We start from the raw sequence: 12,059 nt of genomic DNA, 5'->3' as shown, positions 1-12,059 counted from the left end.
TCGTTTGTTTAAACTCGTGGATTTTCTCCGGGTCCCCCGATTGCTTCCCAGTTGACTCAATGACAAGCCTCATGATACAGCGGGCACGTGCTAACCGTTCGGCCATCCAATCAATCAATACAAATATAAGTATTAATCAATCACAACAAATATTGGTACTGGTCAATCGATACGATTATATTGGTACTGATCAATCAATCAATATATTTCCCTAATAAAATAACACAGATATTGTCAGTTTCAACACATTATCCCAAAACAGGGAGTCTGGGTGGTACACGAAGATCTATAGTCCTATCTCGGATATGTCATTTCCTCCTGATACCGGTAAATATTCATAACAAAACACAACACAAGATGTCATTTAAAGAACCGGTAAATACCCTGTCATTCGGTACACTAGCTACTTTCTGACAATTCTCATCCACGGCTAACACACCTTTATGATTTATCTCCTGTCGCCAACGTAACGCGGTTTTCGTCGAGTTCTTCCGACTGACACACGTGACACATTTGCCGTCCCTTTTTCCGTTTGTAATGGCTTTAATATGATCAGTTACGTCGTCATCGTATTCTTATCCGATAAATTCAAACATTCTTCTGGCTATTTTATACGGATCGCGAATTAAATCCTCATACATCAATCCTATAATTCTATCCGGATGCTGCTTCATTAGTTTGGTTGCCATGACGATATCTAACCACCTCGTGTAACAAAGTTTCTGTGACGTTCTGTTGTAAGAGGAGGGTCCGCGCGCTTTAAATGTAATAGGAGGCAGACCACCATTAAATTTCACCATCTCGGTACCCACGAATTGTAGTTCGTCTATTTATAGCAATTCTCTCTCTCTTTTCTCCCCTTTTGCATGCCCATTTTTGTTGATTTTTTGGTCTAGAATGGACGAAGAGGGTTTGAATTAACATTTTCTGCCAGGTCTTGGTAAATATTTATGATTTTGAGGCGGAAGGATAAGAGGGCTATCAGATTAACTACGGCGATATGTACGGCAACTAGTTACATGTTTTTAGTATGCTTCTTCAAGTTTGTGTATCTCAAAATTTTAGTGGTCAACCTCATACAAATTTTAGTGCAAAGACATGACCATTTGTTCCTCTGTCTGTAGTGAAAAGCATTCAGCCCAACGGAAATTTGGGGAAAAGTTGGAGGTGGGCAAAGAGGCCAGAATTAACATTGAAGTCAATGGGGAAATTAATGGTGGTCTGCCTCCGTAAAGTTGGGATAGAGTTGTCGCCCTTGGATCACGGAGCAGATAGATGACTTTAAGGTTTGTGTCTATTTTTAAAAGTTGCCTGATGGTGTACATCGATGTCCTGGTGGTTTTTATTGCTGTTGCGCTCGACTGTGCGCATTGTTTATACAATGTTGCTAGACACTGGACAACGCCCGTCAACCCCGGATTACTGCAACTACAAGCCGTAAACGGGCTAGTTTCAAAAAATTAAGATAGGGAGCCGACAGTAAGACTATTCACTGAGCCACTGTGGCCCCTACTCTTAATACATCGGGACACAAATGTTTATATAATGTCCATTCTGCACACACAGAGCTATTATCCTCTCTACTTTGAGAATAGAGGTCTCCGCCCTATATGGCCGCCATATCCAATAATTAGTATACTGTTTCGTAATGCGATTCTACTCCGTTTCACATCCGTTATACACATAAAGAGTAATTAAACCTTCTCAATTTTATTAAATGGAAGCAGAAGAAATACTTATCAAAATTCTCGAAGTATACTTAGTGTTTTGATCTACAATTGTCGATTCAGGACATAAACTGTTTTACATTTATATTTCTAATTTAAATTATGGAATATAATGTACACTCACCCAAACAAGAAAGACCTGCCATCTTCATTTATGAGTTACACAAACAACAATGACCTGTTATCTTCATACATAAGATACACAAACAATAATGACGGTATCCAGAAAACCCATTTCAAAGACAATCCGGCCCAGATATTCAAAGATCACTCATCCCAACAAATAAAGTGATAGTTGTATTTATTTTAATACAATTGTTTTCTTTGAATACCACTCGGACCAAGATTAGAAGACCACTCGGACCAATCTGATTTTGAAATAAAAAAACTGTTGTTTTAATAAAATTGATATTGTTCTTTTAATAAATTGATAGTTGTGTTTGTTTTAATACATTTGTTTTCTTTGAAATACTAAGGTGTTGTGTACTTAACCATGTTATTATTTCATCATGAAGCACATGAAAGAAAAACAATTAACAAAACATTGATGAACAAAACATTTTTAGGAAAGTCACGGCTCCGTCGTTTGTACCTGCAGATGTACAGCCAACATTCCATAACATACAGTAGCCTCTACTGACCCGGTAAAATCGGTAATGAACTTAGGGTGACCACCCGTCCCGCAAAATGTTTCCAAGTCCCGTGTCCCGAAAACCAGCCAAAATGTCCCGCAATAGCTCACATGGAAGACTTCTATAACAGTAATATGCGTGAATCTAGTCTCGCGATAGTCTATTGGAGTATTGGTCTGGTCAAAATACTGACAGACCCACCACAAATTGCTTTAGAAGGTTTTTTGGTACCAAGTTGTAGATATAGATGACCTTTCCATGTGCATCATACTGAAAATCCACCGAAATCCACCGGCGTGGTTCCCCCTTGTCACTGGTGCAGGACAACGTATACTCATTCGGATGAGACGTAAAATAATTCTTGGCAGCTGGATTGGCGCTGGTCTCGGGCAGAATTTCCCTTATCTATAGGACACGATATGGCGTATTCCTGTCTTCATTAGCCCAGTCGGACGTTAAACCCCATTTCGTTTACCTTTAACTCAAAGAAATAAATGTTATAAACATAAGAAATGGAAAATATTGCTCGCCGCCATGACAAAAATCAACGGACATAATGACACCCATACCCTTCTCTTGCACTACAACTACAACAACTACCCGACAACACAACGACCGCCTCCATACTCCAAGAAAATAAAATTAAATAAATATTTTTAATCCACATCTTATGTTAAAAAAAAAAATATTGTAAAATCTCAACTACATGCAGTAGAAATCTCAGTTCTAAGACAAAAGATTTTCTAAAATCTCCAGCTATTCAATTACATATTGCAACTTGGAAAACGTACTTTTTCGTATGCTGGGCCTTTATTATAGAATAAACAGCCAAAGCCAATTATTGTCAGTGGGCCATTTCAAACTCAAAACAGTCGAGGGAGAGAGAGAAACAGACACACTATAATTCGATTGCACATAATGTCGTTAGCTATGGTGGAAACCAGGGGAGCAGGAGAAAATCCACGAGTTTAGACGGCGAATCCATTCCTTGTGACGTACAAGTTGGTAATCGAAACCATGCCAGTTGACTCAATGACAAAACTTAACCATTCGGGCAACCTCCACCACACCCCCTTACCCAAAGAATAATAAAGAATCACAGCAACCGAGAATATTAGCTGACTACTGTGGCAATTTGCCGTGACCGAACGCCATGCATTTCTATTTTATGTACAATAGAAAGCTATTGGAGGGCGATGGATGTATCGAATTGCTTGTTCCTTTATTTGAAGGTGGGGATGGATGGTCGAATGGTTAGCATGTGCGCGCTGTATCAAAAGGTCTGTTATTGTGTCAATTGGCGTGGTTTCGATTCCCCGATTGTACTTGACAAGGAGTATAGTCACCTATCCAACCTCGTGGGTTTTCTCCGCCCTCCCCCCCGGTTTCCACCCACTGCTAAGGACCACTAAAACGCGCATGCAAATTATTGTAATAGAATTGAACCATGTATTAATCCCGAAATGACCTAGTTTGTATAGAGTGCACGTTAAACCCCATTTCCCTCTCTCTCTTGGATGACGAGTAGTGCCTGTAGAGTATCCTGATGTGAAGCGTAATTGAGAGAACAATAAGAACCAATATTGACGTAAAGGGTTGGCACAAATGAATAAAACAGAGGACAAGAAAACTGTTACTAACCTTATCGTATAATAGCGTATAAGATTAAGATATGAGTTACTCGGGTAGGAGACGGTCCACGTCATATTTTTAACTTTATCATTGCTTACAAAATGGCGGATATCTGATTCCGGCAGATTAGACGTACATCTAGTTGTTGATTTGATATACAGTACCGGTGTATAAGTTCATTGTAGATTATTGATATTTATTTTTAATGTTTAATTAAATACGAAGAAACAACAATTAATGATTTAAGACACCGCAAGGTAATAATTGGACCACAAAACCTGGTCATTGACTGCAGAACAAACCCCATTTCGCATTTGTTGGATGGGAAATTTCCGGCGCTATTGCACTTTCGTACCTCTACCAGTTCCCGTGGTCGTAGGAACTTGAAATTATTAGAGGATGTTAAGGGGGACTAGCAATGACCACACACCAAATTTCAGCCGAATCGATCAATAACTTTTTATTTTACTGACCTTTTAATTTCTAACGAGAGAGAACTTCATCTGTTTGACGCCATTTGCTTTGTTTACTATTTAGACTCGAATAACAAGACACTAAGACGGAAACCGACACACTGCACTAGCTGCCTATCTCTGCAGTTCATAAAAATTAATATAATTTTCGTATACTTTAATTTTTGCGCGAAGCCACCATGTTCTATAAAATACTATTTGGTGTTGATCAGTGGATTGGCCTTTAGGTGTAAACATTGCCGTGACCTTGATTTTGACCTTGAGTCTTAACTTCCCATCCATATCAGGGCCTTTGCGTTTATGATTGCCGTGGCCTTATTTCTTACTGTATTTTCAAAGTTAATGTTCGAGGTGAAAGCAGAGACGACGTCCTTCAGAAAAGATAATTGGGTCAAAGTCGTAGGTCAAGGTCATAATACAGAAAACTAAACTCAAACTTTTCAAAGTCATTTTTTGAACATTTGACCTTGACTTACGACCTTGACCCCGTAACCGTTTTCGAAGGCTATCATCTTGGCTTGAATCATGGACGTTTACCTTGGTTCTGTCACACACTGCTCGGTCAGAAAAGGGTCAAACGCAGAGGGGCCGTGTCCGAAAGGAAGTCAATGGGCGTGGTCAATGTGAAAGGTCGTGGTGACCTCCACTAGTCACCGTTAACCATCCGTGACCTTGACCCTGACCTAGTGTCCGAACTTCCCATCCATCTCGGGCCCTTTGCGTTTATGCGTGCCGTGACCTTATTTCTTACTGTATTATCAAAGTTAATGTTCGAGGTGAAAGCAGAGACGGCGTCATTCAGAAAAGATAATTGGGTCAAAGTCGTAGGTCAAGGTCATGTTACAGAAAACTAAACTCAAACTTTTCAAAGTCATTTTTGGGACAGGGCCAGGGTAAACGTCAATGGTTCAAGCCAAGATGATGGGCTTTGAAAATGGTTACGGGTCAAGCTCGTAAGTCAAGGTCAAATGTCCCAAAACTGACCTTGAAAAGTTTGAGTTCAGTTTTCTATAACATGACCTTGACCTACGACTTTGACCCAATTATCTTTTCTGAGGGACGTTGTCTTTGCTTTCACCTCAAGCATTAACTTTGATAATACAGTAAGAAATAGGGTCACGGCAAGCATAAACGAAAAGGGCCCGAGATTGATGGGAAGTTTGGACTCAAGGTCGAAGTCAAGGTCACGGATGGTTAAAGGTGACTAGTGGAGGTCAGCACGAACTTTCACATTGACCACGCCCTTTGACTTCCTTTCGGACACGGGCCCCTCTGCGTTTGACCGTTTTCTGACCGAGCAGTGTGCGACAGGGCCAGGGTAAACGTCGATAGTTCAAGCCAAGATTATGGGCTTTGAAAATGGTTATGGGATCAAGGTCGTAAGTCAAGGTCAAATGTCCCAAAACTGACTTTGAAAAGTTTGAGTTCAGTTTTCTGTAACATGACCTTGACCTATGACTTTGACCCATTTATCTTTTCTGAAGGACGTTGTCTCTGCTTTCACCTCAAGCATTAACTTTGATAATACAGTAAGAAATAGGGTCACGGCAAGCATAAACGAAAAGGGCCCGAGATGGATGGGAAGTTTGGACTCAAGGTCGAAGTCGAGGTCACGGATGGTTAAAGGTGACTAGTGGAGGTCACCACGAACTTTCACATTGACCACGCCTATTGACTTCCTTTCGGGCACGGGCCCCTCTGCGTTTGACCGTTTTCTGACCGAGCAGTGTGCGACAGGACCAAATTAAACGCCCATGATTCAAGCCAAGTTGATAGCCTTCGAAAATGGTTACGAGGTCAAGGTCGTAAGTCAAGGTCAAATGTCCCAAAACTGACTTTGAAAAGTCCGAGTTTAGTTTTAGTTTTCTGTAACATGACCTTGACCTACGACTTTGACCTTTTTAACTTTTCTGAAAGACGTTGTCTCTGCTTTGACCTCAAGCATTAACTTTGATAATACAGTAAGAAATAGGGTCACGGCAAGCATAAACGAAAAGGGCCCGAGATGGATGGGAAGTTTGGACTCAAGGTCAAAGTCAAGGTCACGGATGATTAAAGGTGACTAGTGGAGGTCACCACGAACTTTCACATTGACCACGCCCATTGACTTCCTTTCGGACACGGGCCCTTTGCGTTTGACCCTTTTCTGACCGAACAGTGTGCGACAGGACCAAAGTAAACGTCGATGGTTCAAGCCAAGGTGATAGCCTTCGAAAATGGTTACGAGGTCAAGGTCGTAAGTCAAGGTCAAATGTCCCAAAACTGACTTTGAAAAGTCCGAGTTTAGTTTTCTGTAAGATGACCTTGACCTACGACTTTGACCCAATTACCTTTTCTGGAGGACGTCGTCTCTGCTTTCACCTCGAACATTAACTTTGATAATACAGTTAGAAATAAGGCCACGGCAAGCATAAACGCAAAGGGCCCGAGATGGATGGGACGTTTGGACTCAAGGTCAGAGTCAAGGTTACGGATGGTTAACGGTGACTAGTGGAGGTCACCATGACCTTTCACATTGACCACGCCCATTGACTTCCTTTCGGACACGGACCCTCTGCGTTTGACCGTTTTCTGACCGAGCAGTGTGCGACAGGACCAAGTTAAACGTTCATGATTCAAGCCAATGTGATAGCCTTCGAAAATGGTTACGGGGTCAAGGTCGTAAGTCAAGGTCAAATGTCCCAAAAATGACTTTGAAAAGTTTGAGTTTAGTTTTCTGTAACATGACCTTGACCTACGACTTTGACCCAATGATCTTTTCTGAAGGACGTCATCTCTGCTTTCACCTCGAACATTAACTTTGATAATACAGTAAGAAATAAGGCCACGGCAAGCATAAACGCAAAGGCCCCGATATGGATGGGAAGTTTGGCCTCAAGGTCAAAATCAAGGTCACGGCAATATTTACACCTAAAGGCCAATCCATATAGAAAATGGTGGCTTCGCGCAAAAATTAAAGTATACGAAAATTATATTAATTTTTATGAACTGCAGTGTTAGGCAGCTAGTGCAGTGTGTCGGTTTCCGTCTAAGTGTCTTGTTATTCGAGTCGGTTTCCGTCTTAGTGTCTTGTTATTCAAGTCTAATTAGTAAACAAAGCAAATGGCGTCAAACGGATGAAGTTCTCTCTCGTTAGAAATTAAAAGGTCGGTAAAATAAAAAGTTATTTATCGATTTGGCTGAAATTTGATGTGTGGTCATTGCTAGCCCCCCTTAACATCCTCTGAAAATTTCAAGTTCCTACGACCACGGGAACTGGTAGAGGTACGAAAGTGCAATAGCGCCTTTTCCTTTGTTCTTTACGTTGAATAAGCAGATTGTTTTCCCTCTAGTAGATTGGGTGGAACTTTTAACCGTGCAATAACTAGATATGTTCAATCTTATTGCACACTTTTGCTGGTTTACACTAGTTTTAGTAGAAATCACATAGAGAAGTGGGTGGGTTTTCTGTGCAATAACAAGCATGATGTTGAGCAGTTGTCAATGTTACAAGTCATTTATACCACGCTTCATTCATTAACAGGTTTAACCCCTCAGCCTATGGCCTCTGGTTAAACCTGTTAACTCATGAATGCCGTGCTATAAATACATTAGAAATGGTGCCACTAATGATGTCTTCCGTCTTACTCCAGCCACAGTAGTGGACCGTCCTAAGGCCTTCCTTTGCGCAAGTTTTGTAGTCATTTGACTACAAAAAAGTTGCTGGCCTATAACTCCCTTAATTTCCAATTACACTGACCCCAAACTGTACTGTACATAGCTTAATTAACATGTAATAAACCAATTCTCATTGAAATAAAGGTGAAACCTTACCGCATAATTATATGATTTGATTTAACCCAACTGCTACGCGAAATTTTTGTTCAGTTAAAATGGCCATGTACCAGAATCACGTGATAATTATATCACTCGAAAATACAGAAAATCTGTTCGGTATGATAAGATTAAGATTTCTGTGTTCCACTCTTCACTATTTGTAACATAATACATGTATCTTATTTCCATGCAAACTATGATGATATGTGTTGAAAATTTTGTAACTGAACCTAATTTTACTTGCTCAAAGAGTCAAATAGTGTATCAATTGCAGCCGTAGATAAGACTTATCTCGGCTAAAAATTGCAGCTATAAATACATGTATAACTTAATCATATTCTATAGATAGGATTATAAGTTTTATGGTTGATAATTTATGTCACTTGATGAACATTATCAATTAATATTAATTATTTACTTTATTCAGGTTCAGTATTGGTCCTGTAGTAGTGATGTAAAGGATGAAACTGATGTTTACAAGCTAACAACTCAAGAGATTTCAAGTGACTTTATAGCTGGAGGTAAACTATTCTGAGGTCAGTTGCTAAATAAACATCTTCACAACAAGAGACTTTATAGCTGGATTTATTACTGTTAAAGGTAACAACTCATGAGATTTACAGAGGCTTACTGTGAAAGGTAATATACCGTAACTTGATTAACATGATATGTTTCATCTAAATGAATCTTTAACAAATATTTTCTCAAAATATACTCTGTATTTCATGCATTGAAGTGTTTAAATAAAATTTTCAGTAATTAATGCATTATGCCCGATAGTGAACCAGTACTGGTAGCGAATAAAAGTGCAGAATAATCATTCTTGGCATCGACATTAATAACAAACAAAAGCCCAAGCTCAATCAACTGTTCATTTATTGTATTTTTTCTTAAACTTAATAATGATTGGGTGAGAAAAATTAACTATCCAATGAAAACTAATGTTATATTCACTGATTGTGCAATAAAAGCAAGGTGTTGAGTGACCGAATGGTTAGCACTGACATGTTGTATCATAAGATTTGTCAGTGAGTCAACTGGGGTGGTTTCAACTCCCCAGTTGTACATGACAAGGAGTAGGGTTGCCTTCCAACCTCATGGGTTTTCTCCAGGGCCATCCAGGTTTCCTCCTACTGCTAGAGAACCTTACACACAAGTGAATTGATGAAATAAAATTGAACCATGTGTTAGTCCCAAAATGACCTAGTGTGTGTCGAGTGAATGTTAAACCCCATTTCTCTCTCTTTCTCCATCTATAGGTCATAATTTTTACCTTATTTGTTAAAATTATATTTGGAACATGTTTAACAACTTCTATCACATATGTGATAATGACTGACACCAATATTGTCCTTTGAAGATACATGGGGGGTTGGATGGCTGAATGGTTAGCACATGCGTGCTGTATCATAAAGTCTGTCATTGAGTCAGCTGGCGTGGTTTTGAATTTCCGGTTGTACGTGACAAGGAGTAGGGTCGCCTGTCCAACTTCGTGGGTTTTCTCCAGGTCCTCCGTTTTCCTCCCACTAATAAAGACCCCTACGCGCAAGCGAATTATGGAAATAAAATTGAACCATGTGTTAGTTCCGAAATGACCTGGTTTGTGTCGAGTGGACATTAAACCCCATTTCTCTCTCTCTCTCTTGAAGATACATTATGGAAGATTAGATAACGAGTTGGCAGTTCTCACTATAATAGTTAGATACTAGATAATGTAAAGGCAAATTGCTGAAAATTTCAGTCAAATTGATTCACTACGAACCGAGAATTAAGCGATTGAAATTTCCGCCTAGCCTCGATCATCATTACTAAAGTCAGTACGATAAAAAGCATAGTCTCGATTATCCATTTATTGATTAAATCGTGATGGGAAGTTATGCAGTAAATCGGGTCATAATCCACTTAAGATCGCAGGCTAGCAATGTCATAGAGAGTTGATTATGGTACGGATAAGTTAATTAATGTCTAATTGATAATTTAGATAACATTTTAGACCTAAAAAAAGACCTGCAATAGGCAGAATTAGCTCTTGCATAATGTATGTTTAAGTTACAGTTTGTGTATCTCAATATTTACCTTGTTAACTTCATACTTCATCTATACTTTATGGGCAAGACCTTGCCACATGCTGCTCCATATGTAGTAAAAAAACATTCAACCCAAATAAAATTTGGGAAAATGTAAGAGATAAGAATTCATGTTAGTTGTTTGTAGCCTTTTAATGGCTATAGAAATGAAATGAAATGGGGTTTAACGTCCTACTGTTCTGCTCTTGAACTGGGCTAATGAAGACGGGCATAGGCCATACAGTGTGCTATGAGGGAAATTTTGCCCGGGCAGCGGCGCTATGGTCTACTCTTATATCGAATTCCAACTGCCAAGGGATCTTTTACGTGCGTGCCAATTTGTACACGGGACCTGATATTTTACCTGAAGTTGGAAAAGAGAGAGAGAGAGAGAAATGGGGTTTAACGTCCACTCGACACAAACTAGGTCATTTCGGGACTAACATATGGTTTAATTTTATTTCAATAATTCGCTTGCGCGTAGGGGTCTTTAGCAGTGGGAGGAAACCGGAGGACCCGGAGAAAACCCACGAGGTTGGACAGGCGACCCTACTCCTTGTCACGTACAACCGGGGATTCGAAACCACGCCAGTCGACTCAATGACAGACTTTATGATACAGCGCGCGCACGCTAACCATTCAGCCATCCAACCCCCCCTGAAGTTGGAAAATATACCTATGTTTATGAATAGCGTTTAAATTAATGTTATTTTTTTTTTACAGAAAGAAGATCAGGAGAAAAGCTGCTGAAAATGTCAAAGCATTCTGTCTCCAAAAAGAACTATAAATGTGATATTTGTGGTAAATCACTAAGAGACTCTACTAGTTTAAATAATCACATTATGATTCATACGGGTGAGAAGCCATATAAATGTGATGTTTGTAGTAAATCATTTATCACTAGTGGTCATCTACAGTCACACGTCAGAACCCATACGGGGGAAAAACCCTATTCTTGTGATGTTTGTACAAAATCATTTTCCGATAGAAGTAATCTACAGAAACACGCCAGAACCCATACGGGTGAAAAACCCTATTCTTGTGATGTTTGTTGTAAATCATTTACGACTAGTAGTTATCTAAATATACACGCTAGATCCCATACAGGCGAAAAACCCTATTCTTGTGATGTTTGTAGTAAATCTTTTACCGCTATTAGTGACTTACACAAACACACCAGAATCCATACCGGTGTAAAACAGTTTACTTGTGATGTTTGTTGTAAATCATTTACCACTAATAGTTATCTGCATGTACACGCCAGAACCCATACCCAAGAAAAACCCTTTTCCTGTAATGTTTGTTATAAATCATTTACCACTAGTAGTTATCTACATATACACGCCAGAACTCATACCCGAGAAAAGCCCTTTTCTTGTGATGTTTGTTGTAAATCATTTAACACTAGTAGTAATCTACATTCACATGTCAGAACCCACACCGATCAAAAACCCTTTTCTTGTGATGTTTGTGATAAATCATTTAGTAACAGTAGTAATCTAAATAGACATAAAATAATTCATGCTAGAGAATAAGATACTATAATGGTGAGATAATCTGCTATCGCTAATATAATTAATGCTTCTTAAATTCACCACTTTAAGGTCAACTTCCTAGCAAGTCGTCAACCTGTCACCACTTTTCAAGCCGTCATTGGTAACGACGTTAATCCCATCTATTGTTTTTGTTGATTTATTATATTGTTTAATCTTT

This window comes from Patella vulgata, chromosome 5, assembly GCF_932274485.2.
Source record: "Patella vulgata chromosome 5, xgPatVulg1.2, whole genome shotgun sequence".
Taxonomy (NCBI): Eukaryota; Metazoa; Mollusca; class Gastropoda; family Patellidae; genus Patella; species Patella vulgata.
The sequence above is the reverse complement of the archived record's forward strand: the minus strand, read 5'-3'. Positions refer to the sequence as shown.